Here is a 23,391-nt window from a genome sequence, read left to right on the forward strand (position 1 = left end):
CCTCCACAGCCAATGGAGTCATACTTCCACTCCAGGTCAGCTGTTCATCTTCCTCCTCGGATTCAGACTCCAACAGCATGACTATTCTATTCTACTACTCTACTCTACTCTACTCTACTCTACTCTACTCTACTCTAAACTGGGTTTACATTTAAGCAAGCGTGTTGTGATTCTCTAACCCGGTTCTGAAGATTTGCAGGGCAAAGACCTTGGAAATGCAAATACAATGAACATGGCTTGAACTATGTACTGGGACTACACTTACCTTTCAGCATTTGTTCATGCTAAACTGAGCTCAAGTAGCAAAAACAGAACAACTAGGTTTTTTTTCTCTTTCACTTTGCTTTCCCCCCTTAAAAAAAAATGGAGAAAGGGGAAATCAGGCAGCAAGGTAATTTTGATAAAGACCAGCTCAAAACTGTCACAAGCAGAAGCATTTTTGTCCAGATTCCTGAAATTCCATCAGAATGATGGCAAAGATGGGAGGGTAAAAAACCCCTATGCTATATATGGAAAACCTGGCAGCACACAAAATTTAATCAATACATTCTTATATCCCTGTTATTTCTCCATAGCAACGGTTGATTGACCGTAATGTGATGATACTTCTCATTCAAATTCCAATTGTTAATATGGGGAAAACAGTAAAAGGTCTTCTATCATTTCAGCAGCTAATAAGTTATTTATCCCATAAGCTTTCACAGATCGCTTAATCAAATGCATGCAAGAAAGGAAGATTATATACATCATGGATCCTTTTCTTGGAGGGAGAAGAGGGAGGACAGAAAATAAAAGCTGAAGATAAGAAGTCAGAATTACATCAGAAATCCACAAACATTTATGAGATCAATTCAAGGGAGTTAATGATACTTTAAAATATCACACACTTTATTGTTTTTACTACAAAGGACTAATGTGATTACTTCTCCTTTGGCCATCGTTAAAATAGGATGTTGTTTTAGATGTAAACCAATATTTCTGACTGCAATTACCTACTCTTAGCCAACCACAACACTCCAGAAAAAAAATTAATCTGTCTTTTTTATTTATTTTTTTGTAAATAAAAGGAAATTAGAAGCATTGAAAGTATTAAGCAAAGCAGTACTAAGCTATGTGCCTTTTGCATGGACTATTTGATCGTAGTTTTGGCTTTTTTAAAAAAACCTACCAATGAAACTGGAAAAATCAAGAAACAAAGTCTGTCTCCCTAATTCTTTTCTCCAGGCCCTGCCCCATCCTCATTTCTACAAAATCAGAAAGAAGTTCTATAAGAAGAAAATCCCATTTTCCTCACATGAAGAAATGCAATACATCTATGGTGGAAAAAATAATGCATTTCTCCTGTGTCACATCTTTCCCGAGTGTTCTTATCTCAACCCAGAATTACGTGGAAGCATCCGAAATACTCTCTTACCCTTCCCAAGAGTATGGAGAGAACTAGTGACATACATCTTCTATCTACAGGAGATTACACTGTGGTAAACGACCAAAAACACCTTTTTTTAAAAAACCAAAAGCTTCCTAAACTTTTATGAGAAGTCAGGAGGAGTCTGTATGAGTCAGAGAAAGAAGAAGAAGAAGAAGAAGAAGAAGAAGAAGAAGAAGAAGAAGAAGAAGAAGAAGAAGAAGAAGAAGAAGAAGAAGAAGAAGAAGAAGAAGAAGAAGAAGAAGAAGAAGAAGAAGAAGAAGAAGAAGAAGAAGAAGAAGAAGTAATAATAATAACAACATTATTAACAAGTCATAGGAATTGTAATGAACGTATTTTTACTGATGTCCTCATACTCCAGTTTGCATTTATTAAATAATTTAAATGACTAGTCCTTATGTTGTTGTTGTTTCTAATTCTGAAGCATGTTAGGTAAATGAGGTACCCATGCCATCACATCAACTTTTGTAAAGGCCATGCCAAATTTTAGGCCTGCGTTGATGCAGAAATACACCAAGCATTGCATGGGTCTCCTTTTTGGGAGCTTACAAATGCTGACAGTGGTAAAGGATTCCTGAAAGCCAACCTGCCCCATTCATAATTTTGCTCGGATTGCCACATTTTGGCCTCATGGTCTATTTCGGTATACGCCCTAGGCTTGGTATGCAAAAAATTATTCCAGCCACAACTCTGCAATGAGCAAGACATGTGAGATATAACCCTTAGAAATCATACCATGATGGGAAATTGTGAGCGTTGGGAAAGAAGGTATCATCTGTATGCCTGTACATACATGCACATCAGTCGACAGAGGATCACAAGTGCCTTTACTGTCAGGAGACATCTAAGACAAACACAGGGAACGTTTACAACAGCCCCCTCCAACCAGACAAGTGTTACTGAGTTTCTAATCCTCAGAAATCCAGTCAGCAAGTCCACACACATTCCCAGGATGGGGGAAATTGCATTAGATTTTGCAGTTGTACTGTGCACACTATCGCAAACCTGAGTGCAGGTAGTCTTGGATTACAACCAGTTGTGGTTTGAAGTTAGGACCAACCAAAAAGGGAATTTATGATCCAGATCAGAAGTCCCTACATTTGGGGGCCCTCTGCAATCACATGACCAAATTTTGCATGTTCGGCAAAGGGGCTGCATTCACAGCTGTTTGAAGCATTCCCACGGTCTTGTGACCGGGTTATATGATGGTTTTGCCAAAATCTGGAACTGAACTCTGGTTTTCGCCTGTAGCAAACCACTGTCTCAATTACTTCTTTTTGTACACTTTTCGCTTTTTGATTGCCTGGTGTCATTTCACACCCACTGCCAAAAAAAAGTTGTAAAATCAGGTTGGTCGCATGACTGACCCATCTTACAACTCTCATGACAGATGATCTTAATGGGTAGGCTCCATTATGGCTGTATGTTGAGGTCAACTTGTAGTAGAACATTTTCAGGCTTTCGTTGCACAATCCTATCCAAGAAAAGCCTCAGTCGGCTTCCTCAGTTGGGTGGAATGTTGACTAAGAATTGACTTGGAATACAACATTTCCTCCTTCCTGTTTGTGCCCCATCCTGGATATCTATAAATTGAGTTGGCTGTACTTTTGGCAACACAGGAAGCTTCCATGAATCAAGAGATATTCTTGACCCATTTCTGACATCACCAGCAATGGCTTTCTGGAGCTTTCAGCATCAGTATCTAAAACTGGATAATTTTTTTTTGTCATGACTTGTACTGCTAAATGACAAACTTACTGCTCCTTAACACAGCTTTTCTTTAAAAAAAATTCTTTTAAAAACTTCAAAAAATTATAATCCCATGTTTTTTTAATTAATTACTCCCTCGGCCCTTGCTGACTGGTTCTAGGACAACAATAAGTAATGCCACATCTAGATGGATGGATGGATGGATGGATGGATAGAAGTCTTTATTGGCCAAGTGTGATTGGACACACAAGGAATTTGTCTTGGTGCAAATGCTCTCAGTGTACATAAAAGAAAAGATACATTTGTCAAGTGTCAAGAATCATAAGGTACAACACTTAATAATAGTGATGGGGTACAATAAGCAAACAAATCATACTAAGAAACAGTCAATAAAAACCATTAGGATACAAGCAACAAGTCATAACTATAAAGACAGTTGTTTTAAATTACTTGGGGGGGGGGGGGACAAGAAATCAAGAGACTAATCCAAAAATCTACAAACCCTCAACGTTTTCTTAATAAGGAATTCCTTGTCAAGTGAATAACCTAATGAAAACTCTAGATATGACTGGGCAACTCAACAATTCTAACAGTTTAGAACTGAGCAGATGGAAAGAAGTATCATTCTGTTTATTAAATTGCTCTCCAAGTAAGTTACACAAACCCAGAACATGAGAAAAAGTTTCAATTCCCTGATATGTGATTTATTTGCATTGCAACTTGCAATGCTGAACAAAGTGCTCATCTGCTAATCAGATTTCCGTAGCTGCATTATGATGCAATAAATATACTTGGATATCAAGAGATGATAGAAGAACAGAACTGCTCCATTCTACAATCTCTTTGAAACAGCTGTTTTCAAGCTTCTCATTTGAAAAACAGATCGAGTCATCCAACATCCTGTTTGTGAGAATTTGTGTCAAATTGACAGTCCAATTTCAATAGCATACATAAAATCCTGCACATTTATTTAGCCCTGTAACAGATTTTGCATACCTCTTGAAGTTACCAACTCAATTCATTTCCCTTCCAAGTGAAAGACAGATTAATCTGAAATGAACTAAGACAGGCAACTAGGAATAATGTTGCTACAGCCAACAAACATTTCCTAAACTGCTGGGTCAGTAAACTGCTTAAGAAGTTGTCACTACTTACTCTACACCTGCTCTATAATTACTACTTGGGCCCAACACCTCAAATGCAGGCTATCTACGAATAAGCAGAGAGAACACCAGAGCAATCTCACGAGGCTCTAAAGAAAAGAATAATACAAGATAAGGTTCTTCTTCATTTTAAGCAAAATTTGAAAGTAAGCTCTGAAGAAGTTTGCAGAACCTAGTCAAAATTAAACTTGAATTGTGTTTTCATTAACTTAATACTCAGTCATAGAGGGCCAACAGGGAAATAGTGTATTGGGTATTTCTAGGACAGAGCAGTAAAGAAATATTCCCACAGCTGGCTTTTGATTTCTACAGATGTGGAGTTATGTCTGCCATTGGCCAAGGAATAATGAGAACGCAGTACAAGGAAGACTACATAAGAAACAGAACAAAAATAAGAATATGGTACTTTGAAAAACTAATAGATATTGAAGCCTAATGCAAACTCTTTTTAAAAGAAACAGGAAACTGAGCCGAAAATACAGCCACTTATGTGAAAGATTTAAAGTATAATTGTAGGAAAGATCTAAAATGCAATTCACTTGATTTCTGTATTTTTTTTATGGTAAAAAGGAACTAAGAACATTTCTACTTAATAAAGTATTTCCAACTTACTTTCTTCTGTCATTTTAACTGTATACCTGGACAATATTTATGACATCTGGATTTCATTTTGGGCAGAGAGGAATGTGTAGCTTTTCCTTTGTTGGAGGAGAATGCTGAAAGAAGGAAAACGCTTCCTCAGGGACTCTCTGTACTCTCCTTTTTATCAGTTTTTTTTTCCTGTATAAAATGTCACCAAAATCTTTTGTTAGCAACAACATGGTTTTTAGCACACTCTTCTGAGAATCCCACAAGAGTTAATTTAGCTTTTATGGTGAAGAAGCACAGCGAAGTAATTATTTATCCAGGAGATCTCACTCTCAACTTTTAGTCCAAGAAATCTGTATTTGTTACCATTTTTGAGTTTTTTGTTTAAGCTTTACTGGGCAGTTCCTCTTAATTTTTCATGAATTCTTCTACAGTGATAGGATAAGCTGAACTATGACATCCTTTTTTAAATTTTCAAATGTGTTAATCTTGTTATTAGAGGCAAATAAATAAACCCATATTGAAATTAATAGAAACTTCAAACTACAAAATGCCTAAAGATAATTACATTCTATTAAGTCTATTGGGCTATATTAAAAACTTACACCACTGCATTTTTCTACACACTTTAAAGCCGTATCAAAGTCCTTCAAATTACTTTAGAAACATAGAGATAGCAGCAATTTATCTTGCATAGAAAAGAATCTTACCATTGTTTAATTACTACTTCATTTGTATTCTAGGGCGGCTTTTTATTAAATGGTATTCATAGTATTGTTGTTGTTGTTAGAATTATATCCCATCTTTGCACAAAACTCACAATTTATGTAACTTATAATGTTTCTAGACTCCCCTAACTCTGGGCTCCACAAAGCAGAAACTCTGAAAATTTATTATTTCACCACACCAGCAAAATATTATCATTGTAGCGAGAAACAGCGTGAAAATATCACAATATTGCCTGATCAATCAAATGCAAAATTATGTCAAAAGATTCAGATCTGGAAAGTTTTGCGGAAAAGCCAATATGACTGAAGGTTGCTTTCATCTGCGAGGAACTTTCTAGTTGTAAATAAATCATATGCCCAGCAGCTTTAACAAAATAAGGCTTGAATTTATTTTGGGATGCTGTAACTGATGGAATAATTACATTACTACAAGGTTTAAGATATAATGTCTACATGCTTTAAATATCTTTCCATCATGGCTGAATGATAAATGGTACAGTGTGTCCCGCGGTGGCCCGCTGCAGCAGGTGGAAGAACAATATTTATGAGTTTGTTTGAAAGGTTCCTGATTTTATGCAACACGCTCAAAAATCTGACGCTTAATGAAAGCAATGCATTAAAAGCCTCCCTATAAATCGTTCGCTGCACATACCCAAATAAAATAAAATAAAAGGAAAATCCTGTCCCACCAAAATAACTGTTAGAAATCTCTCGATTGTAATCTGTCACCCTTTAATGCCTTCCTTCCTTCCTTCAACAAATCAGAGAATCTGAATTCTTTTGGAAGCTAATGGTTTGTTTTTTTTAATTCCGAGAGCACATCATGTTCACTTAGTACCGGGAGGGATGCAAAAGCCGTCAGAAAACTACTGATTTACCAGAATGCAAGCACAGGAGGAGACTTTCTGCTGCCTCCATTCAAAATGCTTCTGTTTTTCTTTGCCTTTTTTAAACTAGAAAGTGAATGCATTTCCAATTAAAGTACTAAGCAGCAGCAATGATCTGTTTTGTTTTCTACAAAAGCTTATACCAGGGGTCTCAAACTCAATTTACCTGGGGGCCGCTGGAGGCAGAGTCTGAGTGAGGCTGGGCCGCATAAGGGATTCCACAAAAAACGTTGTTAAAAAAATATCCTCAAATGTCATCAACAGTTAATGATTTCTCCAATTCATGAACTGTCCTGAACACATGAATGGAACATTGAATGAAGGTCATGAACAGTTCCTCAGAACATGGCTTCTCCAGCTTACTCCTTGCTGCCAGAGACTTGACAATGCTTCCTCTCACATATCTGAGCCACATTTGGCTTGAGAGAGGAGGCACTTGAGACCCTCAGTTATGGCTTGAAGATGATCATCAGTAAGTCTGGACCTGTACTTGGACTTGTTAAAGTTCAGGGTGGAGAAGAAGCCACGACGAGGAACGACAGGCGGGACTTCCTTCAGAGGTCCATTCCCCCTGTAGGCTGCACTAATATTATACTTTCCTATCACGGTGAGGACAACAGGATATCGTCCTGCGGGCCGCAATTGGCCCGTAGGCCACGAGTTTGAGACCCCTGGCTTATACAGTTCTGTGCTGGTGAGGAAGGGACGAAGGGTAAAGAGGGAGGGGCAGGACAAAGGAAGGAAGGAAGGAAGGAAGGAAGGAAGGAAGGAAGGAAGGAAGGAAGGAAGGAAGGAAGGAAGGAAGGAAGGAGGGAAGGAATGGGGAGGGGGAAGGAAGGGAGGAGGAAGGAGGGAAGAAGGAAGGGAGGAAGGGAGGGAAAGAAGGACGGGAGGGAGGGAGGGGGAGGGGGGATGGAAGAAAGGAATGAAGGAAGGGAGGAGGAAGGAGGGAGAAAGGGTGGGGGAGGAAGGGAGGAAGGAAGGGCAAATGGCGATCAATGTCTTTGAACTGCTTCATTAGATTAGAAACATCTTCTAAAAGGTCTTCACCAGATGTTTGACTGAGAATGGGAGAAAAAGTGTATTCATTGTGATTGCTACTAGCTGGCGATACTTCTTATTTATACTATTGTATAAATATATAAATAAATATACTACAAGATCTCAAGCACCACTCAAAAATACTTATGGACTAAGAAGAATCTCAAGAGGAGGAAGAAGGAAACCCTATACAAATTGCCTAGAAAAAAGCTACATTATGTGTCTAGCCAGGTTAGCTGAGAAGTACTGAGTTGGTACCCTATTCAGGTAAGACAAATTGAGTTATATGGATAGCTGGGGTAGGGGGAAACTTTCATGCTACTTGGCCATTCTGTATGAAAGGCAAAGAAAGCATGGAAATTTACTTTCTTAAAACACTGCTAATTTATATTAAGAGCAAGATGTTTGTTTATAGCATAAATCTTTGGGAAGAAAGGAAGGCTGTTTCTGGAATTCTAGTTCAGAATGAATTCCTCAGTAATTTTCTTAGGTGAAAGACAAGGTAAGATTTATTGAACAACAAGACTGATTTATTAACTGGCAGGCATTTCTACTATAGTCAGATGCAGTCTTAATCACATTTAGAGTAAGCCTTCTCTGATCAGCACAACTTAAATCAGTTATAACTTTCAATGAATCTACTCCAAACATGATTAAGTCCGTCAATTATCAGCAGAGATTGTCCAAACAATGTGTTCTGAACAAACCATGTCAGTCTGCAACAGAACATCTAATTATAAAAGGTACTATATTTAAGGGCCAACATGGGGCTGCAGGGAATCAATGGCCACTAGATGGCAACAAAGAAATATCAACATTCTTAACTTTTTGAGGTCCTCTTATGGTAGGCTAAGTATTTGCAGCCAAGATCTAGTAGTAATGAAATATTGGAACAAGTGGGTAATCACAAAATGCTTTGTATTCCTGAAATAGAAAAGACAATTTGTTATATAAATACAATTGGAAGAATAAAGAGTATGAAAATTAAAAATGATTATGTTAAATAAGAATTTAAAATAAGATTACTCTATAATCATTAGTAAAGTGCTGAAGAAAATGAACATAGAGCATGGACATCAAAATTATAAGTTATTAATATTTACAATTGGTTTGGTATATAAATGTTTTTGGACTAAATATAGGATTTATTATGTAATAGGGAAAGAATACCATGTGGAAACCAATTGGGGGGAAAGAAATATAAATAGGATATTATTGTGGCTAATATTGGATGTAGTAACTAAAAATGGCTATATTGATATTTTTAATTTGTTATATATTGGGTTTAATGGAATAAAGAAGTATGTATAAAATATATAAAATAAAAATAGATGGCAAGATTGATTTGACAATGAAAGAGGATAAATATGGGATAACATATTTTAGGATGAAACCTTTTTCTGTCTGAAAAATGATAAATGAAATAATATGAAGTGATAAAACATATTAAAAGAAAAATGGAATAGGTAAATTCTCTGCCACCTGGTGTGCATCTTTGGGTGAAGGGCATGTGGAATAATGTGATACCAGTCTAACCAGTCAGATCAATCAAATCAACCATTGTCATCAGTAGAGTGAGAGATGTCACTGTCAGGTGGCCCTCACACACAATGTTGCAAAGTTTTGCATGGCAGCTGTCAATATTGATAAACAAATGGTCCTGAGTAGTATCGAGTGGTATGGGTTTCTTTAGGCAAGTTTTACAATGTTAGTATTTAAATATCATTTTATCTTTGGATACTTATTTATCTGCTTTTGACCTTTAACCAAAATGAAACGGCATCAATTGAGTCTCTATATTGCAAGCATAAACACCACGACTCAAGAGATGGGAGGTTGGTACCGTTACTATGTAATAGGAATGGCCTGGATTAGGTTGGTATCAAATGAGATGATCCATAAAACTGCAAGATTGCTACAGAAATTATATGTCAGATTACTTATCCTATTTTCTTACCATTATTCCATGTTGATGTCATGGCCCTAATAACACACTTTCAAGGAAGACATGCCAGATTCCTGACCTGTTTGTGTGAACCTGGGAAGTTTACTTACAGAATCCTATTTAATCAGGATTCCTAATGGCAGGTGTAGCCCAATCTCTTTTCCTTATTTAATTGATATAGTCAGTTTATGCACACTATTTTTATCCTGTTAATGAATAATACTTTTCAAGGAATCTTATTCACCACTACTATTTTTTAGATCTCTTTTGGCAAAGGGTGATGGATGTCACAGGAGCAGCCAAAAAAATCTAATTAAAAAGATTCTGCAAATGTACAAACTTTTGCAAGAGTCTCTCTTTCTCTCTCTCTTCTTTCTCTCTTTCCTCTCTCTCTTTTTTCTTTCTCTTTCCTTTCTCTTTTCTCTCTTTTCTCTTGCTCCTCTCCCTTCTCTCTCTCTTTCTGTGTCTCTTCATCTATCTATCGATTTCTCCATCTATTCATCTCTATCATCTCTCTAATTTAGGCACCATCCATCTCTCATCTAAGTGATGCTGGGTAATTTATACTTAGTCCTTCATTTAAAACCGGGATCTTTTCACTACAACCAAGTTGAATTTTCAGCCTGACTTCACTCACTTTATCATACCTGGAAAAATTTAGTGCGCAAAATAAACTTTAGGAAATGAAAGGGAAAGCAAAGGGAAAGAGGAGAAAGTTGACTTTAATAGGTGTGCAACCAACATACACTTTCTCTTCTTAGAAGGAGCTGCAACAAACTGTTAAACCTATCAGTAACACCAACTCAGCCCTTAATGCAAATTATTTTATCTTACATCCATTCTGAATTAATAGTGAATATCCTACACCCTTTAGAAAAGGGTTTTCCATCATAAATGGCAATCTCTAAATTAAGACAGAATAGGCACATAAATGCCAGACCAAATTATTTTAATATTCTAGAATGGTGGAAGATAATACTAATATATACAGCGGTTTTACAACAGCTAAGATTGTAAGTCATAAACGGCAGGGTGGGCTGGTTTTTTCCCCATGGTGATGGAAGAAGTGATAAGAGGAATTAAAGGAATGCCAAGTGTCAACAAGAGATTTCATCTGTTCATAGGGAGAGACTCATAAAGATGCCAGAGTGACTGTATCCCACAAAAAAGAAGAAGAAAGGCCTGAACTATATTATAGCCTAAGGGAAGTTCCGCGGTTGAATAAACAAAATGACTTTGAAATAAAAGCCATGGTGAGATATGCCCCTGTTGTAGAACTGTCAATCAAGTTTGACAAGGAAGCCTGACCTGTGGACAAAAAAACAGCAGCATTCAACAACCAACCTGAATAAACAATATAGGAGGTCCTAAATTTGTAAGTCAGAATCATTTATGAAATTTCATAGTTCTTGGCAATAAGGCAAATTAGCCCTTATGGAGGCTAAGTTTAGGAACATCACTGCAACTCTCCTCGCGCAGTTCTCTTTAAGAATCACTGTGTTAAATTTATATTTATCGAAAAAGAAACAAGGGAGGCAAGCATAGATCTATTTCAAGCTATTTAGGTCTCATCAGCTAGCCATACCCTTCTGGGATTCGAACCTGAGCATATTAGGTAGATGTATTAACCTCTAAGCCACAGGTTCTCCTCCCTTTGTCAGCTGTATCAGGGGAGAGATTAAATGTTTTTTCTATTAGGTAAATCTGGCCTACCCACATATGGAAAGGAGCATTTAAGAATCACTGTAAAACAAAGGTCATAAAAGTGGGTCTTGTCATGGGATGACATGCTTTATGACCATTACAGTTATAACCTGAGGACTACTTGTATACTGAATGGAGACATGAAGTTCTGGTAGAAAGTGGTAACCCAAGCTAATATAACAGTTGGATCCATGTTTCTTTATTTGTGAAAGTAGATCCACCAAAGAGTTTCAGCCCTGGATCGAGAGAATTAGACTGGTGTTTTATCACAATGTTGTTGTTTTTTTATTAAAACAAGCATTCCTTTTCATGACATAGATTGTATTTCTTTCAGCGGTAACTGATCTGAGCTGTGCTTAAAAGTTTGTTGCTAGGTTCTGATAGTCTCGGTGTATTTTTTAGGCCACTGAAGTGGTCCTTGGGAGTAAATATTGAGAGCCCTTCTCTAAGCTTTCATTTATATTTAATTTTGTGGTGTTATTGCTACTTTCCACTTACTAGATACATTCCTTTTTTTAAAAAAAAATGTCCTCCTCAGAAAATGAAGTCACATACACACTATGAAATACTTTGGGCAAATCATTTGCGGTTCAGCCTTCAGGCTCTCACAGTTGGGAATGTTTGAAGAAACATAATTAAGGAAGAACAGATACTCTAGCAGTCTTTAAGCTCTTAAATCAAGGTTCTAATGAAAGCAAACCAAATAACATCTGAATAAAGCATTTAGCCTACCGCAGCAAGGGGACAAGTTCAGTGAAATTTTAAAGAGACCGAAAATAAGTTATTTCTTTTTAGAGAAGCATCTATGGAGATTCTCAGTGAACCAGGTCACAGTTGTCTGAAAGGTGCTTTTTCCACAAAATAAGACAACTGGACTATGTTTTTTTTTTTCTCCCTTGAGGAAGAAATGTTTTTAAAGCAGTCTTCCCCAATCTGAATTCTTCTGGGTGTATTAGGACCACAATTCCTAATCATTCCTGGCTATTATTTCCATTTTTTTTTTTTACTTCTCAGTTCTGTATCATTATGTAGCATAGGGTAACAGATTGCATTTTCCTCACACACATACAAAAAATATCATAGCGCTTGTATTCTTGCTTGTATTCAAACTATAAAATTAATACTTTTGAGAATATAGTACAATCCAATGAATGCCTTCTTAATGGATAATAAACTTCATTAAACTTCTAAGTAAGCATGCGCTGGATGCTCCATAAATTTCAAAAATATTTGAAATATTACACTAATATTAGCCATCTAGATGACAAAGAATGCATTGTAGGTTACTCAAGTAATAGAATATGTTTAGAGTTGATAAAAAATATTACATATATTTTAATTTCCCCCATTTTTTCAAAGTTTCTAGGAACATGATATCTCTAATACGGATATGAGGCAGAAGTCTTCTTAAGGCAAATATGAATGGACAGGATGTGAGATTGGAAAATCCCAAAATAGAAACATAAAATTAGTAAAGGCATTATGTGTCAAGTCTTGAAATATTTTTCAAGAAACCTGACTTTCAGCCAATTCATTGTCAACCTCCAGATTATTTCATCATTTCCCTCTCATTTAACTCAGTGGCCTTATTTAAAAAAAAAATGCTACTCCTATTATAACTCTCATTGCTGAATTATTTTATCTCCTTGGTAGAACTTATCGATTTGGAAACCAACCGCTCCCAAATTTTCAAGTTAAGAATCTAGATAACGTATATATTATATCTGCACATAAACAATAATACTTGCCCCTTTCTCTAGTTTTAAGATCTGGCATCTGTTGGGTTTCTTCCATGAGAGTAGTTAATATCTTTTTTACTTGACCACTTCTAAGCTATAACTACATGAATTGGAATGCCACGTTTTTACTCACTGCTAAAGTCATCACCATACAGAGCTACGTCTACATTTCATTTTCCGTTTCATCAGCTTTCGTTAATGGCGGGCAGATGTATGACAAAGAAGGAGAATCTGAGCTAAAATTTCCTCCCTTAAAGTCTTTCTTCAATTAAGATTTGTGGCAAGTGGTTTTGAGGACAAAACGTAGTCATTAGCAGACTAGAAATTAAGACAAGGACAAGTCTTTAAATGTGTATTTCTAATGGCTTTTGCAGATCACTCAAGAGCTCAGCTTCAAAGCGCCAGAAGAAACTTCAAAAGTTTTGTTCTGAGCATCTGCCCCAAAGAACAGGATTGGCCTGAATACCGGAGATAGTTCTTGTCTAGATGTCTTCTTTATCATTTCATTCCCTGTACTTGATTTACAATTATGAAAATCCATTTTCTTTTTATAAAGTTGTCAGAAACTGACTTGATATTTCTTATTCCAGCAAGCCTTCCGTGCTAAAGATGAAGCTTTAGCAAATGAGGAATGCCGGTATTTAGTAGTGAGCTTTTTACTCTATTTATCACACAGATCACCAAAATCCAAAATGAAAACTTCATGGAAAAACAGAGCTCTGATAAATGTAGGGATATAATTTTTAGGGCGTCTCTGACTCTCTTAATTGATTCTTCAAAAAAAGCAAAAACCAAGGAAAGGGAATATATTATTTCATCAGAAAAGAGCTGGAAGGGACCTTGGAGGTCTTCTAGCCCATCCCCCTGCTCAAGCAGGAGATCCTATACCCGTGGTGGTGAATCTATGGCATGCGTGCCAGAAGTGGCACACAGAGCAATTACTGCTGGCATGTGAGCACTTGCCTCAAAAAGGTCAACTGCTCATGCGCATATGTCACCCACCCAACAGCTGATTGTTGGGTATCTGGCGTGCATGTGTGGGGGTGCAGCAGCATGCAGGAGACACTCGTGCATGCACAGAAACACATGGCGCACATGGGGGTCATGCGTGCATGCACAGAAGTGCACAGCGTGGGCCACATGAGTCATGCAAGTCACGCAAGTTGCACACACATGTGCAGGAGGCATGGGGGCCCCGTGCACATTGCCTTCCGGGTGATGGCACGTGAGCATAAGCAGGCAAGCGCGTGCGCAATTATCAGCACAGGAGCCCAAAAAGGTTAGCCACCACTGTCCTATACTATTTCAGTCTCTCCCTAAAAACCTCCACTTATAAAGCACCCACATGATATATATAATGTAGTTATAATATATACTATAATATACTATTAATATAATATAAATATATAGATAAGGATATATAGATGTATAATTTATATTAAAAGCCACATATAATGCCTAGCCATTTCTACAACCCAAAATAATCAATAATATTTCTGGTTAAATTGCAGGATAAGGAAAATAATTTTTGGCATCCACAGGAAGTGCTATGGTATGTACAGAATAACCCTTGAGTAACAAGGATATGCACATGGAAACGTTCATGAGAGTAGTTAAGAATAATTATTCAGCCACACACAGATACACTAAATTGAGTTAAAGTTTACTTTAAGAAATAGCACAGTCCAATAAATGGTCCAGTTCATATACATTTAACAGTCCAAAGAATATTCAGTTACAAAGTCTTCTTACTGGTTGCCTTTGTCATTTACAGTAAACAAAGATATCAAAGTATAAGCACAGCATAAATATAACAGAGAACCTTAGATAGCAACAGAATGTCAGAGAGACAGAATGTTACAGAGAGCAAGCTATGATCTCTAGCTCCCTCTTATGGTAATTTGCATTATAATCAACCAATCGGAATATAGTATAAATCAACACAGTGATTTTGCCTTAAAGCTACAAACATACATTGTTGGTTTATATATTGCCAACACAACTAATTGGTGGACAGATTCCTAACAGGAAGAATATACTAATTGTGAAAAATATTCTTTAGGAAGGATTTCATAGTAAAAGTTTTACAAAAAAACATAAAAGTAAAAAGGCAAAAGTGTAAAGAGAAGAAATAGAAAGATATAGAAAATAACAGAAATATAATTATATATAAAAAGGAGCAGCTTCCAATGTCTTTTGCAGCAAATGCAAGCCCAGTTAGAAAATTATCTCTTATTCTATTATTAAACAAGAAAGCCTCACTCTTTCCTTTTGCAAAGCAGTTAATTTAGCTATTTCTGCAACCTCCATCTTCACCAATCACTCTTTCATTGTGGTATATGAAGCATTCCTCATTCTTCCTTTATCGAATAGGCTCCAGGACCAAAGTGCACCAGATATAAAATTATTTAGATCAAATACCACAAAGAAAAACAATTAAAGCTTGGCACACAGCAGCAATATTTTAAAAAAATCAAAAACCAATTGAAGCATAGCTCTTTACAGTGCCAAAGCAAATAGTAATCTCTTAATCTGACACTAAAAGGCTTCTAATCTTGCTGTCAGTCCAGTCTTTTTGAGGAAGGATAGTCCAAATGGAGTCTCAGCAAGTGATACAGCACCTGTTCTTTCTTGTTTGAACTCTGAAACTAAGCAGGGTCAGGCGTGCGTATTAGCTGAACTACTAGAAAATGAGAGAAAGAGGGGGGGGAGGGAATGCAACAAAGGTCATAACTTTGAAAAAACAGTCATAAGTCACATTTTTCAGTGCCATTTTAACTTTGAACAGTCACTAAGCGTTATTAAGCCAAGGACTACCGTACCTATATAACAGTACAGAATTGTTACCAGTCAGTGGCCATGTAGTCACCAGGAATCATGCTAAACGTGATCACCAAAGTGAAGGCATCATCAAAGAACTATTAGAATGAGAACTTTCTTAGATTGGGGCTTTATTTATATGAGTGTCCCAAGTTTAAAATCCATAATCTAACAATTTAGGTATTTCTCAATAAAGGTATTTGTAGCTCATGGCACCAATAAAATTACCTAGGTTAGGTAATGAAACACTTGCAAGGGAAAAAAAAACCCAAATTCAGAGAGCACCAAGGTTAGATATTTCTGCTTGCTTTTTCAACTCTGAAAATTCTATCTAGTGTAGACCATGATTCAAATAACCCAAGTAAAAATCACAGAAATGCTTTCCTCTCTGAAAGAACTAAGACTAACATTATACATTTATAAAAGATGGAAAAAGTTAGTGTCAAAGCAAGCTATGTCCAAAAGTCCATGAAAATTTATCTTGGATGTTTTATGTGACAAGAAAATAATGTCTCCCTGCTAAAATTTGGTGGGGTTCAAAGGTTACTGGCAATCCCTGAAGCAGGCATCATATTTGGATACAAAAGGTATTTCAAAAGAATGTTAATTTAATGCAGAGATACAAAATGGTTGTGTACCGGCAGAACGTCAAAATTCTGTTTAAAATCACTATTGTGCTCAAGCATTTTAGAACTCTGAACTGTTATAAACATATGAGACAGATGAACCTTTATCGATAGCTGATCCAAAATTCCTACTTTTCTACCAGGCATAAAATTGGAGCTATGAAACCAAAGGGACATACTGTAAAGGAAACAGCAACAGTTAAGAAAGTACTGAAAACTAGAACATCTGGAAAAAAAAATACAGATGATAAAAAATGAATAGAGAAAAGGTACAAACAGAGGAAAGCACACGCTATAAAGTGATAAAAATGAAAAATGAGATAATCAGCTGAGAGCACAGAATATGAGAATGAAAAGAAGTAAAATGAAAGCAAAAGAAGAAAAATATTTCCATCAGAAAATATTTCAGTGACTTCTTAGGTTGATACAGGAAAATAATCTGGCTGTAAATTAATTCTTCCATGACACTTGCAGGAACATGAGGAGTTGTTTAATAAAATGGTCATCGAGAACAAGAAAATAACTTCTGGGAGAGCTCCAAAATGAATAATAGGTATGATCTGGAGAAGTCATTTTTGGAGCCATCTCAAGGACATTTAGAATAATCTTTGGATTGTGCCTCAGTTCTACTTCAAATGAGGTCCTCTCTTCACCATTCTGCAAATTTTTCTTCCTTCCCTTTTACCAGGTCTTAACTGTATCTTCCCTCTGAGCTTTTTATGATATTGAGTCATTAAAGATGTGGGAAAGTAGTAATCCAGGAGGATAATCCTATCAAAAGAAGAGGACTGGGAAAAAATCATGAGTGAGATCCTAATCATTGAGCAATCCAACCTAACAGGACATTTCTTTGGCTTTCCTTTTGAGTCTTTCTGCGATCAGAATTCTTTTCTTATTAGAGATGAACATGGAGCAAGAAAATCCTGCTGAAGAATTACTACTTAAAGTAAGATTTTATATGGGAAAGCCTGGATTACATAGTGGATTACAACATGTTTGCACAATCAACGTTGGTCCAAACAATTGTATGTTTCCAACCAACACAAAATGGAAGCCATTAAATGTAAGCACCATTTCATAAAAGAAGAGCTGCAATAAATACAGTGTTGGAATTATCACTTTGGCCTCCCTAGAATGAGATAAGGGACTTTTTACTTCTGGTGCTGTTATGATAAAGTACAATTAAATCATTTACGATGATGTATAATTGAATACACGCCAGTACCAAATATAAAAAAGAAAACACGCCAACAATGAAAACAAAAAGGAAAAAGCTTATCTGAAACAAGACACTAAATTTTCCTATCAGCTAGGATAACAAGGAAGCAATACAACTCAACAGGTTTAATTTCCAAGCCATTCATATCACTCTTGCATATCATTTCAATCTAAATTTTGCAGACTGCTGCAAAAGTGGCTTGTAAATTATGCATATATCAAACTGCTAACTCGCACAGCTATTTAGTGTCTGTGTCTGTTGGGTCTGTGCATGTCTGTGCAGACCTTGAGTCATCCATCCTTCAAGTCAGTATGGACTCCAGGTAACTACATGGACTGGTGTGATGACCTGGGGTGTGGCACAAAAATAACAAAGTCAGCAAAGTAAATAAATTCCCTTTAATGCCTCCAATTTGACCCCCAATGCCCAGTTATCCTCGGCTGGAGATCAAACTCTTCCAAAACCAGTCTACGAAGGGAAGAAATGCAGTCTGAACCCAAAGTAAAGATAATTAGAAATAAAAAAAAAACCCAACACAAACCACTCTGAAGTAATTAACACAACAGGCCAGGATGATAAATTGCAGACTTCCAAAAGATAATGCAGCACCCACAGTTGGGAGGATGCCAAAACCCAGATAAGCTTCAACAAAGATAATGCACGGTTTGCTTCCAGCAACTTTGCCATGCAGTTTGCCCTTTTAAACAATCTTCCCAGCTAGAGCCCATGAAGGGGATCAGGGCCCTTTCCTCTCCCGTAAGCCACGTTGCTCCCTTTTCCGTTCCTCCCTGCATGCTCCATGATGGCTCTGGGCCTTCCTCTGAATGCCCAGCTGGACTGTGCCCTGCTCCCATTTCTTCCACAGCCACCGGATCCACACTCCCACTCCCTGTCAGCTGCTCAATCTCTCCCTCAGAATCAGACTCCAAACAAGGGCATGACAACTAGGTCCTACAATGCTTTGCCAAAGGCCTTCCTCCTAAGGCTAAGAGAGAGTGACTGATTTACAATCACTGAGCTGGCTTGTATCTAAATTCATGGCACCTTAACCAATACGCTAAAGTGACTGGCTGCATGGATGGATGGCTATTTCTCACTAAAAATCTCCTTACATCAGAGATGTCAAACTCAATTTAATTGAGGGCTACATCAGGGTTATGTTTGACCTCAGGGGTGCTGGGGAGGGGGAGTGGCCAGGATGGGTGTGGCCAGCTTGACATCACTCATGTCGGGGGCACCTATGGTGGCCCAAGCACTCTGCCAGCGAAACCGGGCTCCTGAGCTCCATTTTCGCTGGCAGAGGCACCACAGGTCGGTCTTTCGCTGTTTCCAGGGTGGCCCCGCAGGCCAGATCTAAGCACCTCGCAAGTTGGATCCAGCTCGCAGGCCTTCAGTTTGACACCCCTGCTTTACATTATCAATTTGTACTGGCAATAAGCAACATAATGGTTCAAGTATAAATAAGATAGATAGGATTACGCTGATAAATATTTAATGAGCACTGGTGATTAATTTGAAATCTAGGTACGTATCAGCATTGGCTTCTGAGAATTATTCATACAAAATAGACAATTGTCTATGGCCATGCAATAAAAATCAAAAGCATTCATCTGCATGCATTTTCCAACAGCTTTCACCACACAATGTTCTCCAGATGTTTAGGTTTTCTACTCCTATAACCCCTGGGCTGCTCCTCTGGCTACAGACTAGAATTGAATTCAGAATGTGGAAAAAATGAGGGCTAGAGTTGACTACAAAATTAGCTAATATTGCTCAAAATACAAAGCACAGACTGAATGCTGCATTTAAAAAGACCGATTTCCGTGATAAGTCTTCGAAATGTTATGGTGATGTAAGTTTTCCAGAACATTTCAGTGAGACTTCTGTGGCAAATCATATGCTTTGCATATAGAAGATCTCAAGTTCAATCGTCAGCATCTCCATACTGCATTGGGAAGTAATCTAACAAACTCTAAAGAGTTGCAAGTTAAAAAGAATTTGCATTGTAAGAAGTTAGGTGGCAGCCTCATTGTCAAAATTAGCCCATTATTTTAAAACATATTGGCTAGAAAATTTTGGAAACATGGTCCCAAAAACTAGGATGATGCTAGGCTAAGCAAAGTTGAAAAATAACTTCCATAATAAGAGGCAGTATATTTAAAGTCTCTTAAATTAATAATGAAATCTCCTTAATATTGGTGCCAGTTAAAACACATTGGGAAGTCCAATTTAATATTTGTTTGTTAGATGGTCAACACCTAGCTGAAGTTATCTGGGATTGGTAGCTAACTAGAGTAGAACCTGGTGGTTCCTGGATGAGAGAAGGTTAGGCAGGAGCTTTAAAAAATTCCCAAACAAATTAACACCCAACCTTTGTGTACTGTTGCAAGAAAACCACATGGATGTGAAATCATCAAAAGTCATCTCAATTCAAGGGAAATTTGCTTTATAACTACTACAAAATGGGTAGATCAGTGTTTCTCAACACTGGGTGGACTTTAAGCTGGATGGACTTTAGCTCCCAGGATTCCTCAGTCAGCATTGCTGAATTGAGAATTCTGGGAGTTGAAGTCCACTCAGTTTAAAGTTGCCAAGATTGGCTTAGATGATCACATCAGGCATGCTTGATCTGAACCAGCAAGGGTCTCTTATGGTCTTATAAGTGGGTTTTTAATTTCCTCCTCCTTCTACTCAGCTTTTCCTTTCTGCCAGATACACACCAGGATAATTATAAATACACACTGTAGATTGATATGCAAGCCCCGTTTCAGAAAACAACTTGGCTGCAGCATTTTGCCTTTTTTAAAAAAAGGATTTTTGTTGTCTCTCTTGGAAACCATCTTGAATGTCTGCTCTTCATTATCAAAGACAAGCATGTGTTTAGAACTATGCGGAGCAACCACACAGAGAAGTTTTGTAAGGTTTGGTTTTTTCCAACATTTGGTATATGTCCCTCACCTAACACACCAATATTCTTTTCCACAGGCATATGTATTTGGATGCTTTGTTAGATTTTCTCGGAATGATTTTCCAAGCAAAACAAAGTTGGACTGCGAGGAGTTTTGCACTGCCCTCTCTCTCTCTGCATCAAGGATTGCCAAAAACACTGCATCTCCACCAAAGCTCCCTTCCTAAAGTCTTGCCATGCAAGAAATGCTTTATGTGTTTGTGTGTGTGTGTGTGTGTGTGTGTGTGTTATTTATATTTAATATATATATAAAATATATATGTAAAGGTTCCTGTTCCCAGCTCTAGAGGGCGGTGCTCATCTCCGTTACAAAGCCGAAGAGCTTCATGGTCATGTGGCCAGCATGACTAAATGCCAAAGGCCCACGAAACACTGTTACCTCCCCACTAAAGTGCTCCCTATTTTTCTACTTGCATTTTACATGCTTTTGAGCTGCTAGGTTGGTAGACGCTGGGATAAGTAACAAGAGCTCACTCCGTTACGTGACGCTAGGTATTCCAACTGCTGATCTGATCAACAAGCTCAGCAACTTAGCCACTGAGCCACCGCATATATGTGTGTGTGTGTGTGTGTGTCTGTGTGTCTGTGGGTGTGGGTGTGTTATTACATTGTAAGCCACAGAGTCACCTCAATCCTGCAACAGTCCTAAGTGAAAAGCCTGGTTGTGCATAAAATTAGTTTGCCTTAAAATAAGCTACAGCTTTCCTGACGGGCACCATGGAGACTGTTTGTATAGTATTGTTGCCCAATATGTAATGCTGAATTGCTGTAGGTTTTGTGGAAGTCTGTAGAGATTCTAAGTCATCCAGGTCATGGTTGTCCCAAAGGTGCTTTTTCAGGAGACAACTGGACTTTCTTCGGTTTTTTTGCCTTTGAGGATGTTTCGCTTCTCATTCAAGAAGCTTCTTCAGTTCTTTTTGGATGAGAAGCAAAACGTCTTCAAAGAAAAAAACAGAAAGTCCAGTTGCCTCTTGAAAAAGAACCTTTGGGACTTCTTCGAGATGGGAGTAATGATAACTCTTGTATGTGTCTACCACAGAAAACAGTTAAAAATACAGTGGATCCTTATTTCAACTTATACCTGGTGTTTTAGCTGCTGGAGAACTGCTCTACTGAGTCAATATTGATGCTACTTTAAATATGTTTTGGTTTCTTATTCCTTATCATTCTGATACTTTAATTTTGTTGTATTTTTTGCCCTGGTAATGCTTTCAAAAATTGACAAAATTCAATGTAACAAAACTCCAACTCAAGTTACAAAGCCCCCAATCTTGCTCTAGGCATTTGTCATATATAAACCCATTTCTCCCTCATGAACAAACTGAGCATGCATGCAAGCCCACTCTTTTTTTTAAAAAAATGCACCACTTTGGGGCAGAAATAGTGGCACGTATGAATGGGCCACTCGAACACACCAGTTACCTCCTTACACTATCATTGTTGAACGATAAGCATACCTTATGTGAACAAGACTGCTTCCGATGCGAGAAAAGCAATGGAAACTACACAGAACAAAAATGCTTCGTTGTCTGCAACTGCGGTAAAGGAATGTGAGCTTGACAATTAGCTGGCTGATGTTCATCTAAAGCCTGGAAGGAGAGGAAATTAACGTCAAACCTTCCACGATAGCTGTCCCAAAAGTGCTTTTTCAGAGGCAACTGGACTTCGTTTGTTTTTCTTTGAAACGTTTTGCTTCTCAACCAAGAAGCTTCTTCAGGATAGTGGGAAATGAAAGGGTTTATATATTCCTTTCAGACAGCTGGTCATTTGCAAGGAATATAAATCCTTCCATTTCCCACTATCCTGTCAGAGCTGAAGAAGCTTCTTGGATGAGAAGCAAAACATCTTGAAAGGCCAAAAAAAAAATAAAAAATAAGAAAGTCCAGTTGCCACCTGAAAAAGCACCTTGGAGGCAACCATGACCTCGATGACTGCGAAACTCTACAGACTTCCACGAAATCTGCAACACTTTAGCATTACATATTGGGCAACAATACTATGCAAATAGTCTCCATGGTGGCCATCAGGGAAACCATAGCTTATGTTAGGGCAAAGTAATTTCATGCACATAGCACACAGCAGTTTGGTAATTCAATTCCCACTGGCTCAAGGTTGAGTCAGCCTTCCATATTTCCAAGGTCGGTAAAATGAGGACCCAGATTGTTGGGGGTGATGTGCTGACTCTGTAAGCCGCTTAGAGAGAGGCCTATAAACTTTCTCCTCCACGCTTCCACAAGCAGCAGTGTCGTCCTCCGCCTCCTGCTTTCCTGGGAAGGGGCACCAAGCAGACAACCATGTCTGGGCTTGGGCAGAAGGTCCTCTCCTTCCTCTGTGGATAAAAGTCCCCAAACTTGGAATGTGATGTGTGTGTGCCAGCATTTGGGGAGTCGAGGAGCTTGTGGGGCACCAAACTGCCCCTACGCCGAAGCGGGTGCAACTTGTTCCATCCCGACCCAGCCCTCCCGAGTCAGTCGTGCTCAGAGAGCAGTATCGAGCCTGTCCTGCCCACTCATCCCCGCCCACTCACAGTGACCCAGCTGCTGGTTCTTTGAGGGCAACCACAATGCTGATGCAACCCTCAATGAAATTGAGTTTGACACCCCTACCCTACACCTGACTGCCAGCAAGCAGAGTCAATGGAGAACCGAACAGTAAAACCACAAATCACAATCACATGTCTTGCTTAACAACTGTGGGTGATTTGCTGAACAATCATGGCAAAAGTGAGGCCATAAGCCCATCACAGTTATATAACGGGTGACTTAGCAACAGCATTGCTGGTCCCAATTGTGGTCATTGAGTAATGGGTATCTGTAGACAACGGGAT

General features: G+C 38.0%; 1 protein-coding gene and 1 long non-coding RNA gene across 2 annotated transcripts in view; both read right to left on the minus strand.

Annotated features, from left to right (window-relative positions):
- EXT1 (exostosin glycosyltransferase 1) overlaps positions 1-23,391 on the minus strand; it is a 304,178-nt gene that overhangs the window by 225,548 nt on the left and 55,239 nt on the right. The window lies entirely within an intron of this gene.
- On the minus strand, positions 2,007-8,459 carry LOC148126449 (uncharacterized). The gene is made up of 3 exons (XR_015743288.1): positions 8,369-8,459; positions 4,912-5,079; positions 2,007-2,270 (listed from the first exon to the last, which is right to left on the minus strand). It is a non-coding gene; the product is annotated as an uncharacterized LOC148126449 (long non-coding RNA).

This window comes from Pseudonaja textilis, chromosome 3 (assembly GCF_049901715.1).
Source record: "Pseudonaja textilis isolate UNSWEBS1 chromosome 3, rPseTex1.2, whole genome shotgun sequence".
NCBI lineage: Eukaryota > Metazoa > Chordata > Lepidosauria > Squamata > Elapidae > Pseudonaja > Pseudonaja textilis.